The sequence below is a fragment of the Miscanthus floridulus genome, chromosome 5, assembly GCF_019320115.1.
Source record: "Miscanthus floridulus cultivar M001 chromosome 5, ASM1932011v1, whole genome shotgun sequence".
Taxonomy (NCBI): Eukaryota; Viridiplantae; Streptophyta; class Magnoliopsida; order Poales; family Poaceae; genus Miscanthus; species Miscanthus floridulus.
In genome coordinates this window covers 17,451,927-17,472,018 of record NC_089584.1, presented here as the reverse complement: position 1 = coordinate 17,472,018, position 20,092 = coordinate 17,451,927, and the positions used below count along the sequence as shown (strand labels likewise).

The following is a 20,092-nucleotide window of genomic DNA, read 5'->3' as shown; positions in this document are numbered from 1 at the left end:
GGCTGGGAGAAATTCCACCTGGAAGAGGATGGTGAGCCGCACGAGGGGCGCGGTGCGCGTCTTGCTGACGGCGCCCGCGAACCCTCCGGCGGAGAGGTGCGCCGCCGTGCCGATGTGGCGCTGCTCCTGGCAGCGGCCCACGGCTGCGCCTGCGCGGCTGCCGCCTCCGTCTGCATCGGGCGCGCGCTCGGACGGATAAGGCTAGGGTCCGCGGTGGCGGTGTGAACGCGCCTCGCGGGGTTGCGGCGCCGAGGTCGAGGGGCGAAGGAGGAGCGGAATTCGAAGCTGCGAGGGTGGGCGCGGTGTGGCTTCCACCTCCGCACGTTTCTCTGCGACTACTCTGCCCCTCTACCTCTGTCGCTCTTCTTTCCATGTTTTTTTTCTTTTTACTTTCAAAAAAAAAGAAGAATTTTCGGACCCGGCACAAATCCGACTCGGATTTCGAATTCGTATATGATTTCATCAGAAAATTAACTGGTATATTCTATCTATAGTACAGTAGTATATAGCCAAGTGGATCACGTGCAGCTAGCTATTTTTTATTAATTTATTTATCCAGGACAATGCCAAGGCCAGGCACATTGAAGATAGTACTAGTAAGCAATCTGAAAATTCTAAATGTTTTTGAATAAAAAAGATGGAAGTTTTGGTCAGCTACTCCACGGCAGCGACAGGTTGTTTAGCGCATTATCTAATTAATACTACTACTAGTACTGCATTGTACGGAGTAGGAGCGAATGGGACTAAGGCCAAGTGGTAGGGTTTCCAGTAAGACTATGGTGGTCGTACCTTTTTTATTTTTTTTAGAAATTTTAGAGTAAATACTACAATGTATGAGGAGCTGGCATGTACCTGGAGCATGGCGATGTAGTAACGGGCATGTGTGGGCCTGTTCGTTTGAGCATATCAGTTAGAATCTACAATATTTCTCTCTCATAATAAAACAGTTTTAGTCGATTTTAATATTAGCCGAACATAACCTAGGATGGCTGAACACCCAGCATGAACATCTTTCGTTTATTCCTTTTTAAAAGAAATTTTCCGCTTAATAATCAACCAAAAAAATGCATGCATACACCATCCAGCTTGTTCATTTTCTGCAAGCCGCTGCTACACCGCGATATGGTTCGCTTAAACTACTTCAGCAGTATTTTTCAGCGAATAAACAATATTTTTCTTTTACAACAAAATAGCATAAACATCAGCGTAAGTTGTTTCAAAGTTCCCAAGTCCCAACAGGATAGGACAGCAGCATCAGCACACAGCACGAAACCATGGAACAGCCCCTAGTTTGTCGAGAAAACCAGAATCCCTGAGACACTAGAGGACATGCAGGCATCACTTGCTAGCGTAGCTGCCACAACGTTACATTCTTCAGGGGGAAAAGCAATAGAGATGGTGCGATGCGATGCGTAATGGATCAGGATTAGCAGCGTAACTTGCCGTGCGACAACGCGATTAGCACTCGCCAAGCAGGCAAGTAGTCTGAGGAAACTATGCACGTTTGCAGGGCTACTCATTTCAATATTCGGGTACGGGTGGCAGCGAGAAAAGGTTTGCAAGTAGACAAAAGGTTTGCTTACAGAGGCCCACCAGCACAAAATTTATTGGGCCTCTACGGAGCGAGAAAAACATAGGCCCGGAAGCCCACTAGGTGAAGACGTTACAAACATTTGATGGCATCAGACCCTCTCCAAGACAGATGCTTCAGAGTTCAGAATATACTAACATAAGAGGATTAATTAACGTGACTTTGATACAATAACATGCGATTGGCGAAAAGGGCCCTGTTCTGCTGCACTACTTCTTTTTTTTCGAAAACTGCTGGCAGGATTATGCCAGGCAAATATATTGATCGGGGAGAGGAAACAATCAAATTACGAGTGAAAAGTCAAAAAGACAAAACAATAATAGGCCCAAATGAGAGATTTAGGCCCTCGAAGCAAAGAGGCAAACGGCCTAAACCATAGGCAAAATTTCTCGTAATCGACCATAATCTAGCCTCTTCTTTGATCTTTGCAATCAGCACCGTCGGCAATCTGTGTCGATTCTCAAAAATCCGTGCATTTCGCTCTCTCCAAAGCTCCTAGGTGACAAGAAGTGTCATCGATCTTACCAGGAGAACCTGTTGACGTCCCAACTATGCGCCACCACTGAGAGTCCATGTTGGTCTAGCCTTCACAGCTAGGAAAATTTCCATTGGTCCAAGAGCGTATTGCTTCCCAAATTCGTTTTGAATATCTACAATGGGCGAAGAGATGGATGGTCGATTCATCTGTGTACATGCAGAGGGGACAATATTGTTGGTTGGGGCAACCGCGAGCTGCCAACCGATCAACTGTCCAAAGTCGGTTTTGTATCGCTAGCCATGCATAAAACTTGTAAGTTGGAGGTGCCTAAGTTTTCCAAATTAACCTGTCAAAATCCGTGTTTACTGCACCTATGAATTGTGCCAGGTATGCCGAGCGAGCTGTGTATTCCCCAGATGCAGTGAGCTTCCATGTAATTTGGTCATGAATTTCCCGATTTAGTTCCACCTCCTGTAGTCCTTGCCAAAGGAGAGTAAATTGGTTGAAGTGCTGTACAATATCAAACCTCAAGATATTAATGTCCCTCACCCAATTGTTTTCAGTTAAAGCTTGTTGCACAGTTCTGTTCTTCCTCTTACTGATTTGAAAAATCAAGGGTGCCACGTCCTTTGGACATTGTCCATTCCACCAGACCGAGTGCCAAAAGGATGCTTTTGCTCCATTGCCGATTTGTGATCTTTGTGGCTGCATTGAAGAGGCGGCGATCTGACTTTGTACAGGATACCTCCATCCCAAACCATGGCTTGTCGTCAGAAGTCCAAGCTAGCCACAACCATCTGATTCTGAGTGCTCTAGAAAAACGTTGATGGTCGAGAATTCCCAACCCACCAAGGTTGGTGGGGTGGGGCGAAGAGCTCGCTTCCATAAAACTTTGCATTTACCTCCGGTGATGTGTGTGCCTCCCGTCCATAGGAAACGTCGTCTATGAGAATCCAGCTCAGTGATGATGCCCTTCGGTGGCTTGAGCGAAGTGAGAAAATAAATTGGCTGCGAAGAAAGAACCGACTTGACAAGAGTGTTTCGATCGGCCTGGGTTAGTAACTTCCCTTGCCAATGTGCAAGGCTGGAGACTGCCTTATCAATCAGCGGCTGGTAATCAATTTTCCTTAGTCGAATTAAGGTGAGAGGCAAGCCAAGGTACTTGAAAGGGAAGGTTGCTCGGGTTGCTGGGAAGTCTGCTAATACCTGCTGTAGGTTAATGCCCGCGCATCTGATGGCTGCATCCGCACTCTTTTCCAAATTTGTGACCAAGCCAAATCGATGAAGAATTTCTCTGAGAGTCGAAACATCCTCCCGTGTCAGAGTGAGGAACACTGCAGCGTCATCCGCATATAGAGATACTCTCAGGTGTGCTTGTCGCTTTTGAAGCGGCGCTAGCCATCCATTTTGGGTCGTCAGGTCCAGTAACTTGACTAGGGGGTCAATCGCAATGACGAACATGAGAGGGGAGAGAGGATCGCCCTGCCTTAGTCCTTTGCCATGTTGGATAGTTGACCCGGGAACGCCATTAATCAACACCTAGGATGTGGAGGTGGCCCATAGTGAGGTTAACCAATTTCTCCAGCGTGACGGGAAGCCACGACGTTGAAGAAGATCAAGAAGGTAATCCCATCGAACGGAGTCGAAAGATTTGGCAATATCAAGCTTGAACAGTAGAGATGGCATGTGTGTACGATGGAATAATCTTGCTAGGTTCCTCACATAGACGAAATTGTCATGTATTGCACGTTTCTTGTTGAAGGCACTCTGGTTGTAGGATACAAGCTGATTCATGTGGGGCTATAATCGTAGAGCGAGGACATTGGTGATGATTTTAGCAACCGCATGAATTAGGCTGATGGGTCTAAAGTCGGAGATCTGTTCAACCCCTTCTTTCTTTGGCAGAAGCACGATGTTTGCTGTATTCAGAAGGCCGAGATGATTAGTGCGTTGGTTATAGAAACTTTGAATTGCACTCATAAATTCATTTCTGATAGTGCCCCAACAAGCAACAAAAAAGGCCATGGTGAACCTATCCGGTCCTGGTGCTTTGTCACGAGGCATCTGCTTAATGGCTTGGACAACCACCTGTTCTGTAAATGGCATGTCAAGAGATTGAAAGTCCACTTGGCTGATCCCCAAGGCATCCCAGGAAAAATCCATGGTGCGTGGGGGTGGCTGTCCAAGTACACAAGAGAAATGTTGCAGCACCACTTCTTCCTTTTCCTCCTTGAGAAATTGCCGAGCCTTGATCTCTCTGTAGACGTGGGATGAACTTTTTTCTGCACCTTGAATTGACTTTCAAGTGAAAATATTTGGTATTTGCATCGCCCACTTTTAGGTTGGTGACCCTTGAACTTTGCCTCTTCCTGGCCCGTTCTAGAACTCCTAAGCCGACCACCCTCTTCTTGAGGTTTTGGCGCAGAATGGTTTCATCATTGCACTACTTCAGCAGTATTTTTTAGCGAACGAACAGTGTTTTTCTCTCACAGCATTTCAGCATAAGCATCAGCATAAGCCAAAATTTCACCGAAACAAACATGGCCCGATCTCATGCAATAAAAACTAGCAGTGAGACTTACTGTACACCGAACCATTATGTGACTTTAAAAGGACTGATCCAGCTCCAGCTTTGCAATTTCTGACGGACGAGCAGTGTTGGTTGCAGATTTGGAGTACCACTCACATGACTATCTTATGTGAATCAATACCGGCTTTGCTAATATGTAGATAGCAAAGCCGGTACTGATTCACATAAGATAGTCATGTGACTACTGCCGAGAGCTATTTGATGATTTGTTTATGTTCAACCACGTGCACATCTTAATTCTTCTTTTTCCCCTTGAAACCAACTGGTACAAGAGCTGTCTGTTACATTAAAAAGAAGACAGGTCTAAGATAACTATCAACAACACTGTTCATGAGACCATGCCCCCAAAGCTAATCTATGTGTAGATAGTGTGATCAGGAAAATTGTAGGAGAGTTACCAAATGTTTTGCTCCCGCAGCCTTCCAAACTCCAAAGCCTCGCTTTATCTCTAATTTTGTTTAATATTGTTGGTTCATTGCGCTGGTAGGTTTGAAAATTTGCACATTTCTTTCTTTCCTCACTACCTAGCACATTAAGATGGTCACGGAGCGCACATCTTTTTCGGCCACACATTGAACACAAACCATGTCACTCCACCATTCAAGGACACTTTCGCAGTGGATCCTAGGGAGGAGGCTGGGTATACCAAGCCAAGAAACAATGCCTTCCCACAACCATCTGCTGAAACGGTAATCTTGTAAAAGATGTAAGCTAGACTCCGGCAACTGACGACACCATTCCACCGTGGAAAGCCTAATTGCGAAAATCAAGGAGGAAGCGAGGTCCTGGTGCCTTGCGGGAGCGAAGAGGCTCAAGGAGATTATCTCGAGAGTAGCCCTCTAGCGGAGCTCTTTGACTTTATGTTTTTTTACTCCAATTTGGAACTTCTAACTTACTCTTCTTCTCTATTAATATATGCGGGGCAAAACTCCTGCCAGTCGTTTCAAAAAGAAAACTGACAACACGGGAGCAATTTTTAGGGTTTGGCCAACCACATGCCCCCGAACGATCAGACGTCCAAACTCTATGTTGTAAAACAACCAGACTGAAGAACTTGTACTTTGGCGATGCCAAAGTCTTCAAAATATGGTATTGTATGGATGTTGTTGGATTCACATCAATCCACATGTGTTGGGATAGATTAGGATGAAATTTAGTTCATGTACACTTTAATCCACCCAACACGTGGGTTGATGTAAATCCGACTACATCCAAAGAAGACGGAGAAAAAATTGTCTTGGTGGAGCCAATAAATTGAGCCTTGTATTTACATTTGTTTATTTATCTTCACATTTTCCCCTCATATTTGTGCAATTGCAGAGGGCAGGACTATTTCCATTTTCTAGAATAATCAGTGAGCACAAACAAATATACTGAAACCACAAACACAGTCACAGATACACAACACAGAGACCACAGTCAGAGCCACAGATTCACAGGTCCACAAGACCACAATCACAAAGTCTACTGAAACCTAATGCATACAGACATCCAGTCTAGTGGCAGTGTGGCATAGTACAACTTATATTTCGATGAAAATTACATATATTGCCTACCAGTTCATACACACCCATTAAGTTACTCATTGCTTTTTGGTATAATGGCATGGCTACATTGAATCGATGGGACTACTAAGCCCAAGCCTAAGCCCAAGTGCTTTTTCGGTGGCACGGAGCCAGAACGGCCACCTTCGGTGCGGCATAAAAACTAGTGCTAGTACTAGTATTTACAGTGAAGCATGTAATGTGAACACAAGGGTTGATCCAGCTGCAGCTTTGCAAATTCTGGCAGACTAGCAGTCTGTTTGCAAGAGACTGCTATATTAGGATCCAGGTAGGTATTGCAAGGACGATGTACACACTAAAGCAGCTACGATTCACATAGCATAGTCTTATGACTACTGCACAGAGCTATTTGATAATCTGTTGAACTATGTACACATCTTCTGAGATGATAAGTTGGCTGGAGAAATGGGACATTCAGAATCTGTCTGCTAAGCCTCATTGCCTTTGGCAGTCTTCTGCCTCTTCGGTTCTCTTTCTTCTTCAGTCTCCATATCCTCCTAACATCAATGGGCAAATTCGAACATACTTGATCAGCAGGCTCAGAAGTTTCTTTCTAGAGTTCACTTTACTTTCAGAAAATTTGATGCAAATTTCCTCTAAAGATCACATTACATCCTACAAATTGCGTTTCATTTCGTTCCAAAAGGAAAGGATAAAAAAGGGATATCATTTTTCTACCTTCTTAACAACTTTTAGAGCACTCGGGCTGCAGGATGCAGAAGAGCTCTCAACCTCTGGCTCTTCACCACCAACGGCTGCTCCCATCTCTTCTTTGATCACCATCTTCTCCTAACATCAATTGGCAAATTAAAAACCAACTTGATCAGAAAACTAGGAGTTTTTCTACTATGCAAACTGTGTATCATTTCTTTTCAAAATGAAGAGACAATTAAAGGGCTGTCACATTCTACCTTCTTCACTTGTAAACTGGAGCGATCGGATGCATAAGAGCCCTCATCCTGTGACAAATCACTATCATCTCCAGCTTCTATGTGAAAACCACTATTGAGCCGCTGCAGCTCATCATCGTTCAGGACGTGCTTCACCACAAAGCACCCATTGCCGCAGGTCACAACGAAGGCACGTCTGTGTTGCGAACTGATGACAGCTGAGATGCCATCACCTGTGACCGCTCCATTGAGCTCCTCTGCCGCAACACCTACAAGCTTTTGTGCTGCATCATCAAATATCATGACATTCACAGAGCCTGTCTCGTCTTCCATCACCGCATGCAGCTTGTACCTTAGCAACAACAACAACATGGTAAGATCTTTCAAAAGGAAAATGCAACATGTGCTGCATATGAAAACTACAAACTGAGCAGCCATGTGGGAATGGCAGCAATAGTCTTTCAGATTCTCACCTCTCAACAGATAGTGGACAATCATCGATGCACAAGACTTTGCTTCCACCCCAACTGATCGAGCGACGGCAGTGAAAGCATGACTGGTATGACCAACCTTTATTGCAGTCTATGCCTTTCAAGGTGGCTCTGCACAACCAGGTACGCTGCTATAGAGAAAAAGGGACAGATAAGTGAGCAAGACATATGGTTTGAATCTGATCAGACGGCGCCACCTAACCTGTAATTCATATGCAGTGAGGCTTGTCAGCTGTTTTATTGTTCGCCAGCTATCAACTAACTCAGTTCGTTTTACAGGCTTTTGTAGCCGACATGGGAGGCGATCGATCGGTTTATGTGGACCATCCAAGCTGCATACACATAGAACTATTAGCTCTGGCCTTATGTAGCCTTGATCAGCATTTCTGCACAAGTATAAATGATTGAGTTGAGTCAGTCCACACCTTGCACGGAACTTTTGCACCTCCTCTACATCCAAATCCAGGTAGTATTTTGAAGCTGATGTTGAGCGAACTATAAATCGTATTTCTAAATAGCATGATGGTGAGATGAGATTTGAAAAACAGGGAAAGGACGATATTATGCAGTTAAAGAAATAACTGAGAGTATAGATCAGACCCTTGTAGTACTCAACAAGCATCCCTGCAAAAATAGCAACAACTGGGACTTTTTGGCCTTACTCAACAAGCATCCCTGCAAAAATTGCGACCCAAATCTCCAAAGAGAGTGACATTCAATTGCTTTCCCCTGTAAACAGTAATACATAAAGTAAGGTGCTGCCACAAAAGTAAAATGATGATTTGGAAGGAAGATTAGTAAACCATCACCACAAATCGCGCAGATGTATGTTGCGAAAATATATGTTACCCAAAGTACCCCACTTCCAAGTCCACCCCTCATCTTCAATGGAAACTATCTGGCCAATGACATCTACCAAACAAGCAAGTTAAAGGGTCAACTCAGACATGTGCAAACAGCAAAATTCATTGCAATTATACTCAGTTCCCAAAACATCTACCTGTAAGCAAGCTCCTGTCATTGTTCCTAGATGGAAGATCACCAAAATCAACAAACTCGAAGCCATGGAGAGGTATCGAAGAACCGGTATGATCGGTTGTCTCATTCACCACTGTCTGTGCTCCCATGCTAATTACTAAACCATTGCTACAGGCCATGTACTTGTCCAGTTTTTCGCGTACTCCGAAATTCGACAAGGCGTAGACCTTCCCTTCAACTAGCTGGTGTTTGAGTCGCTCCATGTCCCAGGGACGCGCACACGCTTGCATAACTACACCCTACAAAATTACAAATCACCAGGGAGAAAAAAAAAATAAGTGTGCTGATACTGAAAAATCAGGCACTAGAGTGTGCTACTTCGATGACCAATGGGTTTAGTTAAAGAACTTTAATTTGGGGAATGGACTGGCTCACCTCGCTGTCGATCAGGAGGCAGCGGAGACTGTATTCCTCGCCAGTATTTGGATTGGAGGCCACCCAAATCCTGGAGACGCGCACCCGGACTCTGCTCCTCCAACCGTGGTATCCGAGGGTTAACTGAGACAACGGGGTGAAGGCACCTTGACCTTGTGATGGACCACGCATTCCGGCGGCATGGGGGCTCAAGCTTGTCGTCATCCCTAACCCTGAGCTGCAGGAGAACAAAGAACATAACACCGTTAACAGATCAGCATAGAGCTAGAGAGTCGCAGAGACAGAGAGAGACACCAAAACCAGAGACGAGCCTTTCTATACTAAAAAAATTCATGCGGCGGTAAAAATAAACCGCCGATTCAAGTTACTGCGCTATCCAGGTTCATCAGTTACAGTTGCTAGTGAAAGGGGAGCGTCGAATCCTAGCCTAGCTAACGCATTGCGCTTCAAGAACTAGAGGCATCGGACTCATCACCGACTGGATTTCAAGAACAAACGATCAAGGCGAGGTTTTTTTTGCTTGAGATCAAGACGAGGTAACAGTCAAGAAACTGGTGTACCTCGCCTGGTGGAGCGACGTCGGCTTGCGCAGCATGTCTCACCTCCACCGGCCAGAGAGGAAGAGAATGCACCCGTTCGTGCAGGCAGAAGTTAGCTGAACTGCAAAGCCCCGTGTCCCGTGGCATCCGGAGTAAACGAGGAGTGCTTCCAAAAAAATAATAAAAGACCTGAGGAGACCCGAAGTGTAGCACGTGGAAGAAGGAACAGGCAAGCGACTGGTGTGAAGTACTGTTAGACGGGACAGGACGATGCCAAGGCAACTGACCCACGTAAAAAGGTACTACTACCCCTATCGACACACTGTTTACTCGCTCGAAAAAACATGATTTTTTTTATTAAGGAGTCAATAATTTTGAGTTGAAATCAAATCTATATAAAATATATTTAATATTTATGAAATCAATTAAGTATTATCAAGGTGATAGAATATATTTTTTTACAATGAACCTATTTAGGACATCTATATCGTGTGGCTAAGAAGGTCCAAGGAAAGAAAGTGCAATGCGTCGACGAGAAGACGTTAGGGCGTTTCCAACAACTATCTAAATAGCTAGCATTGTATTTTATTTCACTTAAAAGAGAAAATGTAGAAATAAACTCTCTACAGTGTGCAAGTAGTACGCTCGCACGTCTGTCGAGAAAACACCCAAGACCGTTTAGGCCTTTTAAATTAAGTACGTAAAGTTTTGGTATCACATCGGATGTTACGTGGAGGTATCACATAGAGGATTTGAATACTAATAAAAAAATAAATTATAGAATCCGCTAGTAATTCATGAATTTATTAAGTCTAATCAATTCATCATTAGCACGTGTGTTACCATAGCACCACATTATCAAATCATAAATTAATTAGACTTAAAAGATTTATCTCGTAAATTAGTCGTAAACTATGTAATTAGTTAAATTTTAATTTATATTTAATACTTTATACATAGGTTCAAATATTTGATGAGATAAAAAGTAACTTTAGAGGAGAAATTAAACAAGGCCTTAGCCTACTTTGCCTATAATGTGCAGCTACTCATTTTATCTCTTTCTTTATTCACTCATGTCTCTTAAAACCAGCCGACGAATCCACGTTCGTTTGAGTTTGTTTAGCTTGGAAGTCGTATTTTTTCAGTCAACGAATAGTATATTTCTCTCACACTAAATCAGTCAATAATACTCTCAGTTATAGCTTATCAGCTATACAAGTAGGGATGAAAACGGTACGGATATTTTCCGACCGTATTCGAAATCGAATCCGTTTAGAGGGGTTAAGATCTGTCTGTATCCGAGTCCGGATATCCAACATCCGATACCGTATTCGTATCCGAATACTCAAATCGTATATTTATGATGTCGATATCCAATCATATCATATCCGACATAGTTAGTATCCGTATTCGAATCCGAACAGAAATATAAAAATAAATATAATATCGATGATATTAGTCCGTTTCGAATCCGTTTTCATCACAATATACCAGCCCCGAACACGGCGCCAAGGGCCGGTAGGCCATGTCCGGCCTCCAATCAATGCTCAGCTCGCGTGCCGAACAACGTGGACTTCCGTCCCACGCGCCATTGATAATTTGCCGACCGGCACGAGCGTAGGGTCCCTGGACCCTAGCAGCCCCCACGGCATCCTGTGAGGGAGATTTGCTCAGGAGGGATGCAAGCGGGGCGGGATGCTAACAGCTCGTACGTCGCCGCTCTGGCCGCAACTTAACTTTGCGGGTTTAGCGGGTGTCCACTTGCTAAAGCAAACAAGCCCGCATGCTTTTGCAGGCTTGGTCCGTTTATCTTATAATCCGTAGTTTTTAATTTATTTTTTTTAATTAGAATAGTGTTTTTTTCTTACAACAAATCAGTTAACAATACTTTCAATCATGGCTTATCCTTGACAGTGGATCCTGCAAGGCAAGCCTAGCAGAGCCCGCATGTCTTTATGGCAAAGACGTAACCTGGTTCGATGGCATCCTTCACCTCCTCGTCCAAGCAGTGGCGTGCAGACAACGGACCTGCTGTTCGCGACACCGTTCTTAGGTCCAGTTTAGTTCCAAAAAATTTTGCTAAATTTTTTAAGATTCTCCATCACATTGATCTTTGGACCCTGCATAAAACTTAAATATAATAAAAAAATAAAAACTAATACACGTTTATACGAAATTCCAACGAGATAATCTTTAATTCTAATTCGCTATGATTGGACACTAATTGCCAAATAACAACGGAAGTGCTACAGTGCATTTTGCAAAAAATTTACCATCTAAACAGGCTCTTAACGAAGACCCGAACTGCATGGCCAACATGGAGTCACTGTGAACCAGCGCGGCCTCGCCATCCCGTCGTGCTGCGAGCGCCACAGAGAGGGGGCGGGAGGTCCTGGATTCAGGCCCCGCAGTGCAACGCCTTCCATGATGGTCAACGTCTCTAGCAGTATGGCTACAAGAATAACTTTGTAACTTCATCGACTACCTCTGGCCAGGAGATGAGCGACGACATGATTGATCTCCGGAAGTTCATCGAGTACCTCCTGCTAGGAGATAGGTGACGACATGATTCGTGATTGTGGTCAGCACATGAGACGTGCCTCACGCTCGCCGGAAGGCTACGGTAGCGACTAGCGACGATGGGGGGGGGGGGGGGGGGGGGGGGGCGGCGCCGGCAATGCGGGTGTATGCGGGATTTCGCAGGCCATGTATGACCGCCCGCTGGGCTTAGCAGGCTAGTCTGCTTGAACTCACACTGAACAGGTTACTGCATTGTCAACAAGTCATTTTGCGGGCGGGCAATGCGGGTGGCCGCGGTTGCATCTAGATTTTGTTGTCTGTTGACACAGTGATGGTCATTATTTACGGACGCACTTTGAGCTTTGCCAGAAGGGTTCGATTAGGCAAGACACCCGACCGGTGCAGCCGGTTGAGAAAGAAACTACAAATTTCTTGCCCTGCCGCTTTCTCTTCCTTCGCCGCCCATGATGCCGCCAAGTGGGCCCCGCCTACCAGCCGCGCCGAGCCGCTGATGCCTCGGCCCCACACGTCAGTGGAAGGCCGTCGTCTTCCCCGCTCCGCATCACGCGGACGCCCGTGCCGCCGTCGATCCGCCCGTGCGCTCAACCCGAGGATGGTCGCGGCCTATAAAGGGCTTGCCCTAAGCACCGTGCCCCCTTTGAAACCCAGCAGAGCCGTCGCCACCGCCTAGACCCCTAACCCTAGCCGCGCCGCCATAGCCGCCGCCCCAAGCTCGGAGCCGCCGCCGTCGATCTCCGTGGCCACCGTGTCTCCACCGACGAGACTGTCGCCGCGAGCTTCGCCTCGAGGTGAGCTATCCGCTGGTGCCCTTCCCGCCCTCTCCCTCGCTTCCGCGTGCCCGCGCACCCTCGTCGTTGTAGCGCCGCCACCGCTGCTCCGCTCTGCCGCGTGCGCTGCCGTCTTCGGCCAACTTCGGCAGCCGTAAACCCTCACAGCGAGATCGCGAGACCGAGCCGCACCTGCCCGTGCCCTCGCCTTGGACCGCCGTGCGCCGTAGTCCCGCGACGCCGATCTCCGGTGAGCTCACGCTGGCCGAACCCCTCAGCGCAGTCTTTGCCGAACTCCAGCGAGGCACCACCGCCTCCCATGGCTGTGTCGCCGTAGGGGCAAGAATGCTATTTCACCGTTGTTCTCTCTCCTTAACCGGCTACAACTGGTCCACGGTGTCCTGTGGCCTAATTTCACCGAACCAGAGTGTCTTCTGTCAAAATGCTCTAAAGTAGATGTCCGCCAGTAAAGGACCGTCACTTTGATGTCCAGACAATTGTCCCTAGATTTTTTTCATTGTTCACCGAGTTAAATAATGCTCCAGCTGCATCGAGCTATGCCGTTGGACCCCCTCGGCTTCTATTTTTAGCAGCACTGTCAGTTACTTGTTTCGGTCAACATGCAAATTGACAAAAGATGCAGTTTCTCGGAAGTTTGCATGCTTCCGCGCCGCGTGAAGTTCGCCAATAAAAATGTGCGGAAGAGTCGAGCCATGAACCAGAGAAGAAGCAAAAAAAAAAAAAAGACAAAAGAAAGATAAAAGAGGCCCACAAAAGTAAAAATGGCCCGATGGTCATACAATAATTTACAGGTCCTAAAACACTTCATCTATAGACATCGCTGTAGCATGATGTCTATTCCCATCTACCATTGTAGCACTGCCAGCGCGTCCACGTCCAGGCATAAATCAAGACGAAAAAAAAGGAAAACATGGAAGAAAGCAGCATAATGGGGATCAACAGAAGAGAAACAGAGATAGAAGAATATGCCTAGGGGGCATCAACATAGAGATCCTCGAGGTATAGGTATAGCTGAGGATCCTTTTCAACCAACACAGAGATGCTTTGAAATCCGATCAACATACATGAAGCAGACCAAAAAAAAAACTAATAATTAACTAGTGAAGCAAAATGAGAGTACGCACATCCTATAGATAAAACTCAGCAGCCGCTATATACATGTGTGTTTTCCCCCAAAGCACCTGATCATCAGCTCTGCATCACGTTTGTTGCATCTGCAAAAAAGGGAAAAGAGTGTTGCGTCTATATGCATGTGTGTTTTCCCAAAAGCTACTTCATTGTATTGCTTGGGCCTCGATTGAAATCTTCGCCTGATAAATCAAATGTCAACAAATCGATAGTTAAATATTGGTTGTCAACAAATTGATAGTGAAAAACTTACATCAGTATACTGTACTTTCACGTCAAAGTTTTCATAAAGTAACTAAGTCTAGACAAAAAGGTAAATTACTTCCTCCGTCCCAAAATAAGTGATGTTTTAGTTTATCCTAAGTCAAACCATTTTAAGTTTGACCAATTTTTTTAGGAAAGAACATCAATATATATGGCACCAAATAGGTAGAATATGAAATATATCATGATGAATTTAATAATACTTATTTAAAATAAAAAACGTTTATACTTTTTTGTATAAATTTGGTCAAACTTGAAACAGTTTGACTTAGTACAAACCTAAAACATCACTTATTTTGAGATGGAGGGAGTATGTGAGAACTGAAAACATAAGGATAAGTAACTTTTATTACTTCCTATGATATGACTAGTTGAGTTTTATGTACTGATGTTACATCCTATTGAATTAACTATACATCCTATCGAATTAACTCATGAAGTAAGATCTACAAATGTTTACATTGTTAACCCCATCGTCAGCTATGCAACAAAATTAAGGGCCTGTTTGGTTGAAAGCTGCTAATTTCTAAAGCAGCTACTAATTTTTAGCAACCCCTGTTTGGTTTGGGTTGCTAAACAGGACTAAACCTGACAACTGCCACTGTAGAATGACCAAAACGCCCCTAATTAATGCTAACCCCTGCCCCTGTGTTTTTGGCGCTAAAAACCATCTGCTGGCCGCACGCGCTGCATTTTGGCACGCTGGCCGCGCTGCTGTCCTCGCTGCTCTGCTCTCTGCCTCAACAGAAACAAGTTAACTCACAAAAATTGTTCAAATCGTTATTACAAGCCACGGGTACAAAATTCTTCATTATTACAAATTATTTTAGTCTCCACAGCTATGACCTACTAAACAAACCATCAACAATCCAATCACGAAATTGATTCATGTGTTGATCTTCGTCCCCATGACGTCTATTGGTTCTATTTGCTATAGAAGAAGTTGATTTATCGTTTGGATCAAAGTTTTCATCTTGATCACACAAGTCAAAGAGGTCATCCATCATACCACTCTGCCTAATGAAATTATGTAATACCATGCATGCCATAATTATTTTGCTTTGCTTGGCCATTGAAAAACTTGGTAAATGTAACAAAATCCTCCACTTCATCTTTAGAACTCCAAAAGATCTCTCTATGACATTTCTAAATGAAGAATGTGCATAGTTAAACAACTCCTTTTTACCTCTTGGACCAGGTCCTTGCCTCCATTCAGGGACATGATACTTTGTAGACTTGTAAGGTACAAGATAACCCGGTCGATTTGGGTATCCTAAATCAACAAGATAAAATTTCCCTACACAACACTATCATTGTATCAGTATCATGCCAAATTACCCAACTAGGACAATGAAAAACCATAGAGCACATGTATACCTTTAGGTGGATATGGAAACTTGCCACTATACTTCTCAAGTGCATCATTGAACACCCTCATATCATGTACCGAGCCAGGCCATCCAACCACCACAAAAGTGAACCTCATATCAAAGTCACAAATGGCCAACACATTCTGAGTTGTGATTCCTTTTCTTCCCGTGTACTGAACTACCTTTTTAGTTGGCACAATTATAGGCACATGTGTCCCATCTATGGCTCCAATACAATTATCAAAGTATGGAGAGAACCGAGCAATCTCAACCTTTGATGCACAGTTCTAAACTCAAGATCCCTAGGCTTAATAATATCAGCAGCTAGCTTCACCACACATTCCAACACTTTATCAAACTTCCTACTACATGTCTCTAGTGATCTCTCGAACCTATTATCTGCTTGTCTCATAGACTATTGGCCACCACACATCCATAAAAACATTGCAAGAGCCTCTACAGAAGTCATTTTTCTAGTGGACTTCAGACCATACCTCTCTACAAGAACATTATGTAGGCTATCAAACACATCCCTGTGCATCCTAAACATGTTGTAACACTATGTCCTGATTCCTAGTGTTCTAACAATCCATTCATACCCACTTTGAACATATACTCTATAAGGAGCTTTGTCCATGTATTTGTCAAAGTGGTACATACCTAGCTTGCATATACTAGTAACAATTCTCCTTCTCTTCTGCTGACTACTTAGGACATGCAACTATAGGGCTTGAATAGTAGCTAACTCCTAAAGAAACCCTCCATTGTCATCAGGTGAGAGAGTATCAGTTGAAGAACCACTATCAGTAGAGGAATCATCATCTGAAGAACCATCATCAGTTGCTAAACCCCCATCACTAGCAGTTACCTAATGCACCAAAGAATCATCATCAATACATCTGACAGCAACATCCAAAAACTAGCTGACAACAACAAAATAATTGGCACCACATATCATCATTAAAAGCAGCCAACATCAAACACATTTCAAAGTTCACATACCAAGGTTCCACAAACATTACAAGGTTCAACAATTATTACAAGTTTTAGACAAATTTAAAGTTCAACATAAAATTAAGGCTACCCATGATAAACATCAAAAGACCATCAATAGATCACTGCTGTCAAGGCCAACATCTGATCACTTCTTGCAGGCTTTCTACAGGAATCCCAACCTCTCTTCATTGTTGTCATAGTGGCAGAATATGTGTCTATTGTAGCTCTTTCTAAACAGTTGTGTAGCTGCATAGTACTCATCTGAGTTTTTGCCTACCCCTAACTCCAAAACCATCTTTAGACAGTGGTTAATCTGATCTATCTTGGCTTGCTTGGCTTGCTTTGCTTCATCTTCTCTTTGCTTGATCTGTGTAACCATGTTCTCTGAAATAGCTTTCAAGACCTTCTCATCCTCTTTAGAAACAATCTGCAATTGTTCCACTAGCCCTTGCATAATGTGAGCCACTAGAACTCTTTTGGCTTAAGGGTGTCCTTTGCTTGGCCTTGAAGCAGTATCTATAGGGTTGCTTGGCCTTTTGTGGCTGCTGTTGGAACTAGGTGGGCTCATCTGAAAGCCTTCTTCATTGTCTCCTTCCTCATCTTCTACATCTCCTAGGGCATCAAAGTTGGACAACCCAGGAATGCATGATGTAGAACCATCAACAACTGTGTTCTAGAATAGCTCCTCCATGTGTGGGAAGTACCACAGTAGACCATACATGAATTTCCTGCGTTCTAGTTTCTTCTGCAATTGAGAAATGAACAAAGATTCATGAGAAACAAAAATAGAAACTAGAGTGGTGCATCAATTGACAAATAAACAAAGCTCTGTCAGTACCTCTGTGTGCCATTCCCACCAGCTGAGAGGTGCATCAATTCCTCCATTTGCAAGCTAGCCAATACCAGTTTGGTTGGTAGCCCACTTGAACCAGGAATACATCCCCTTTAGTTGATTCCATGTATTTCTCAATTGTTTCATATCATGTCTAAGACCAGCCCTAGCTTCATAGCCGAGTTGAATAGCTTCATACCCTCTCTTTGTCATTGTCCTATTGGTTATATTTCCACTTCTCTTTTGCTCAACAACAAGAACACATAACACATATGTATTGATGTTGGACAAATTGGCCTTGTCAAATTGGTAGAGCATTAGATCAACCCAAGACATGTACAAGCTAATAGATCAAACAAATATATACATAAAGAAGCTAGTATGAAGGCAGGTCTGAGTAGATCATAGCAGAACATGGCAAATCAGGGGAGAACAAACAAATATAGACATGTAGAAGCTAGTATGAAAGTAGATCAGAGCAGATCATAGCAGAACAGAGCAAATCAAAGGAGATCAAAACAGATCAGAGCAGATCAAACAAGCTTACCCCTTCTTCCATAGTGAAGTCATCTTCTTCAAACATTATGTCGGCGCCTTCCTCAGCAACTGATCCACGCATCCTACAGTTGGCCATCGTTAGAGCACGACTAGCACCGGTACTAGACCTAGAGCAGCGCCCCACGGTGTGCGCCGCCAGGTGCTTTCTAGATCTGCTCACTCCTTTGGTTGGGCGAGAAGGAACGAATAGGACGGCGCTAGATCTGGTGCCAATGTAAAGAGGTGGAAGCCCTTGGCCATCGGGAATGCCGTCAGTTTGGAGAAGACCCTGGTACGAGTGGATTTGGGGGGTAGCCATCCACATTGGCGTTTAGATCTAGCCCCCCATGTGTCGAGAAGAGAAGCCTAGACCAAACGATGGCGCCTATGAAAGCTCTAGTTTGGTTTTAGTAAATTAATGAAACTCTAAGTGCTAACCTAGTTAATCAAAGTGATTATTTGATAGGTAGCACTACTCCAAGTGATGAAGCAATGGTGAAAATCATGATGATGATGATGGCAGGGTGATGATCAAATGCTTGGACTTGGAAAAGAAGAAAGAGAAAAACAAAAAGCTCAAGGCAAAGGTGAAACATGATAGGAGCTTTTTTGTTTTAGTGATCAAGACACTTAATGAGTGTGATCACATTTAGGATCGATAGCCGTACTATTAAAAGGGGTGAAACTCATATCAAAATGCGGTTATCAAAGTGCCACTAGATGCTCTAACTCATTGCATATGCATTTAGGATCTAGTTGAGTGATTAACTCCTTGAAAAATGTTTGTGAAAAGCTAACATGCATGCACAAGGTGTTGTACACTTGGTAGTGTTGGCACATTTGCAAAGGAGAAGAAACTGGTGAAGAAAAGGAGTTGAATGCGCTGGTCACAGGGTGACCAGACGCATCCGACATGCGTATCGGACGCATCTGGTATCTGTCTCAGACGACAGTGTTCCCAATGAGACCAGACGTGTCTGATATCGAAACCGTACGCGTCCGGTATTCTGGCTAGGTGCGGGTAGAGTTACCGAGGTGACCGGACTCTGGCTCGTAGCAGTGACCGAACGCTGAGCAATCACTATTTAGCATCAGGTCATGGTGACATGGGGTGTAGGTGTTGGTCCAGAGAGAACTGGATGCAGGGGTGCATCCGGTCGGCCACACTGAACGTGTTCGGTGCACACGACCGGTGCGTCCGGTCGTCCCGCAGTCAGCCCAATAATTGAGCCAACAGCTCTATTATTTGGGGTGTCTATAAATATCATTTGACCGACAGTAGCTCATGCTCTTAGCCATTTGCATTAACATAGCAACCTTGTGAGCTTAGTCAAAGCCCTCCCACTCATCTCCATCATTGATTTATTATCTTTGTGAGATTGGGAGAGAATCCAAGTGCATTGCTTGAGTGTTTGAATCTAGAGGCACTTGATGTTTGTGTTTCATTGTGGGATTCGCTTGTTACTCTTGGTGGTTGCCGCCACCTAGATAGCTTGAAGCAACAAGGATCGTTGAGCGGAGGTTGGTGATTGTCTTCGGCTCCGATCGTAGTTATTGTGAGGGGTTCTTGACCTTTCCCCGATGGAGAGCCAAAAGGTACTCTAGTAAATTGCTCATGGCTTGTATGATCCTCATCTTGTGTTGGTTGTGTAGCACCCCATTAAGGGTTTGGCGTGTGAACCTCCTGTAACACCCTGGGTGTTTAAATACTAAAACTGCCATGTCATCATATGCATTACAAGGCATTTGGTCATATTAAAAACTTTGTATGCATACACTAATCAAGTTTATATTTATGTGTTAAGTATTGCTTGGTATTGTTTGAATCAAGTTGAAACCTTTGTATTGATTTGAAATTCCGAAAACCCTGATTTTCAATATTTAAACCCTACCCTGAAAATCCATTTCAAAATCTAAGCATATTTTGGGGTTGAGCCCAAGAGCAAAAGTGTAGAGCTTGATATGTTATACAAAGTTTGTTTTTGGAGTTTTTCAAGTTGTTTAGAAAAATTTGGAGTAATTCAAAAAGGCGTACTTCGCTAAATATCCCCTATTTGAATTTAAAAGATCATTTCAAAA

At 44.1% G+C, this 20,092-nt stretch overlaps 1 pseudogene; it reads right to left on the bottom strand.

Moving 5' to 3' along the window:
• Positions 1-6,212: 6,212 nt before the first annotated feature.
• LOC136451662 (replication protein A 70 kDa DNA-binding subunit E-like) lies at positions 6,213-9,690 on the bottom strand (annotated as a pseudogene).
• Between the last annotated feature and the right edge of the window lie 10,402 nt (positions 9,691-20,092).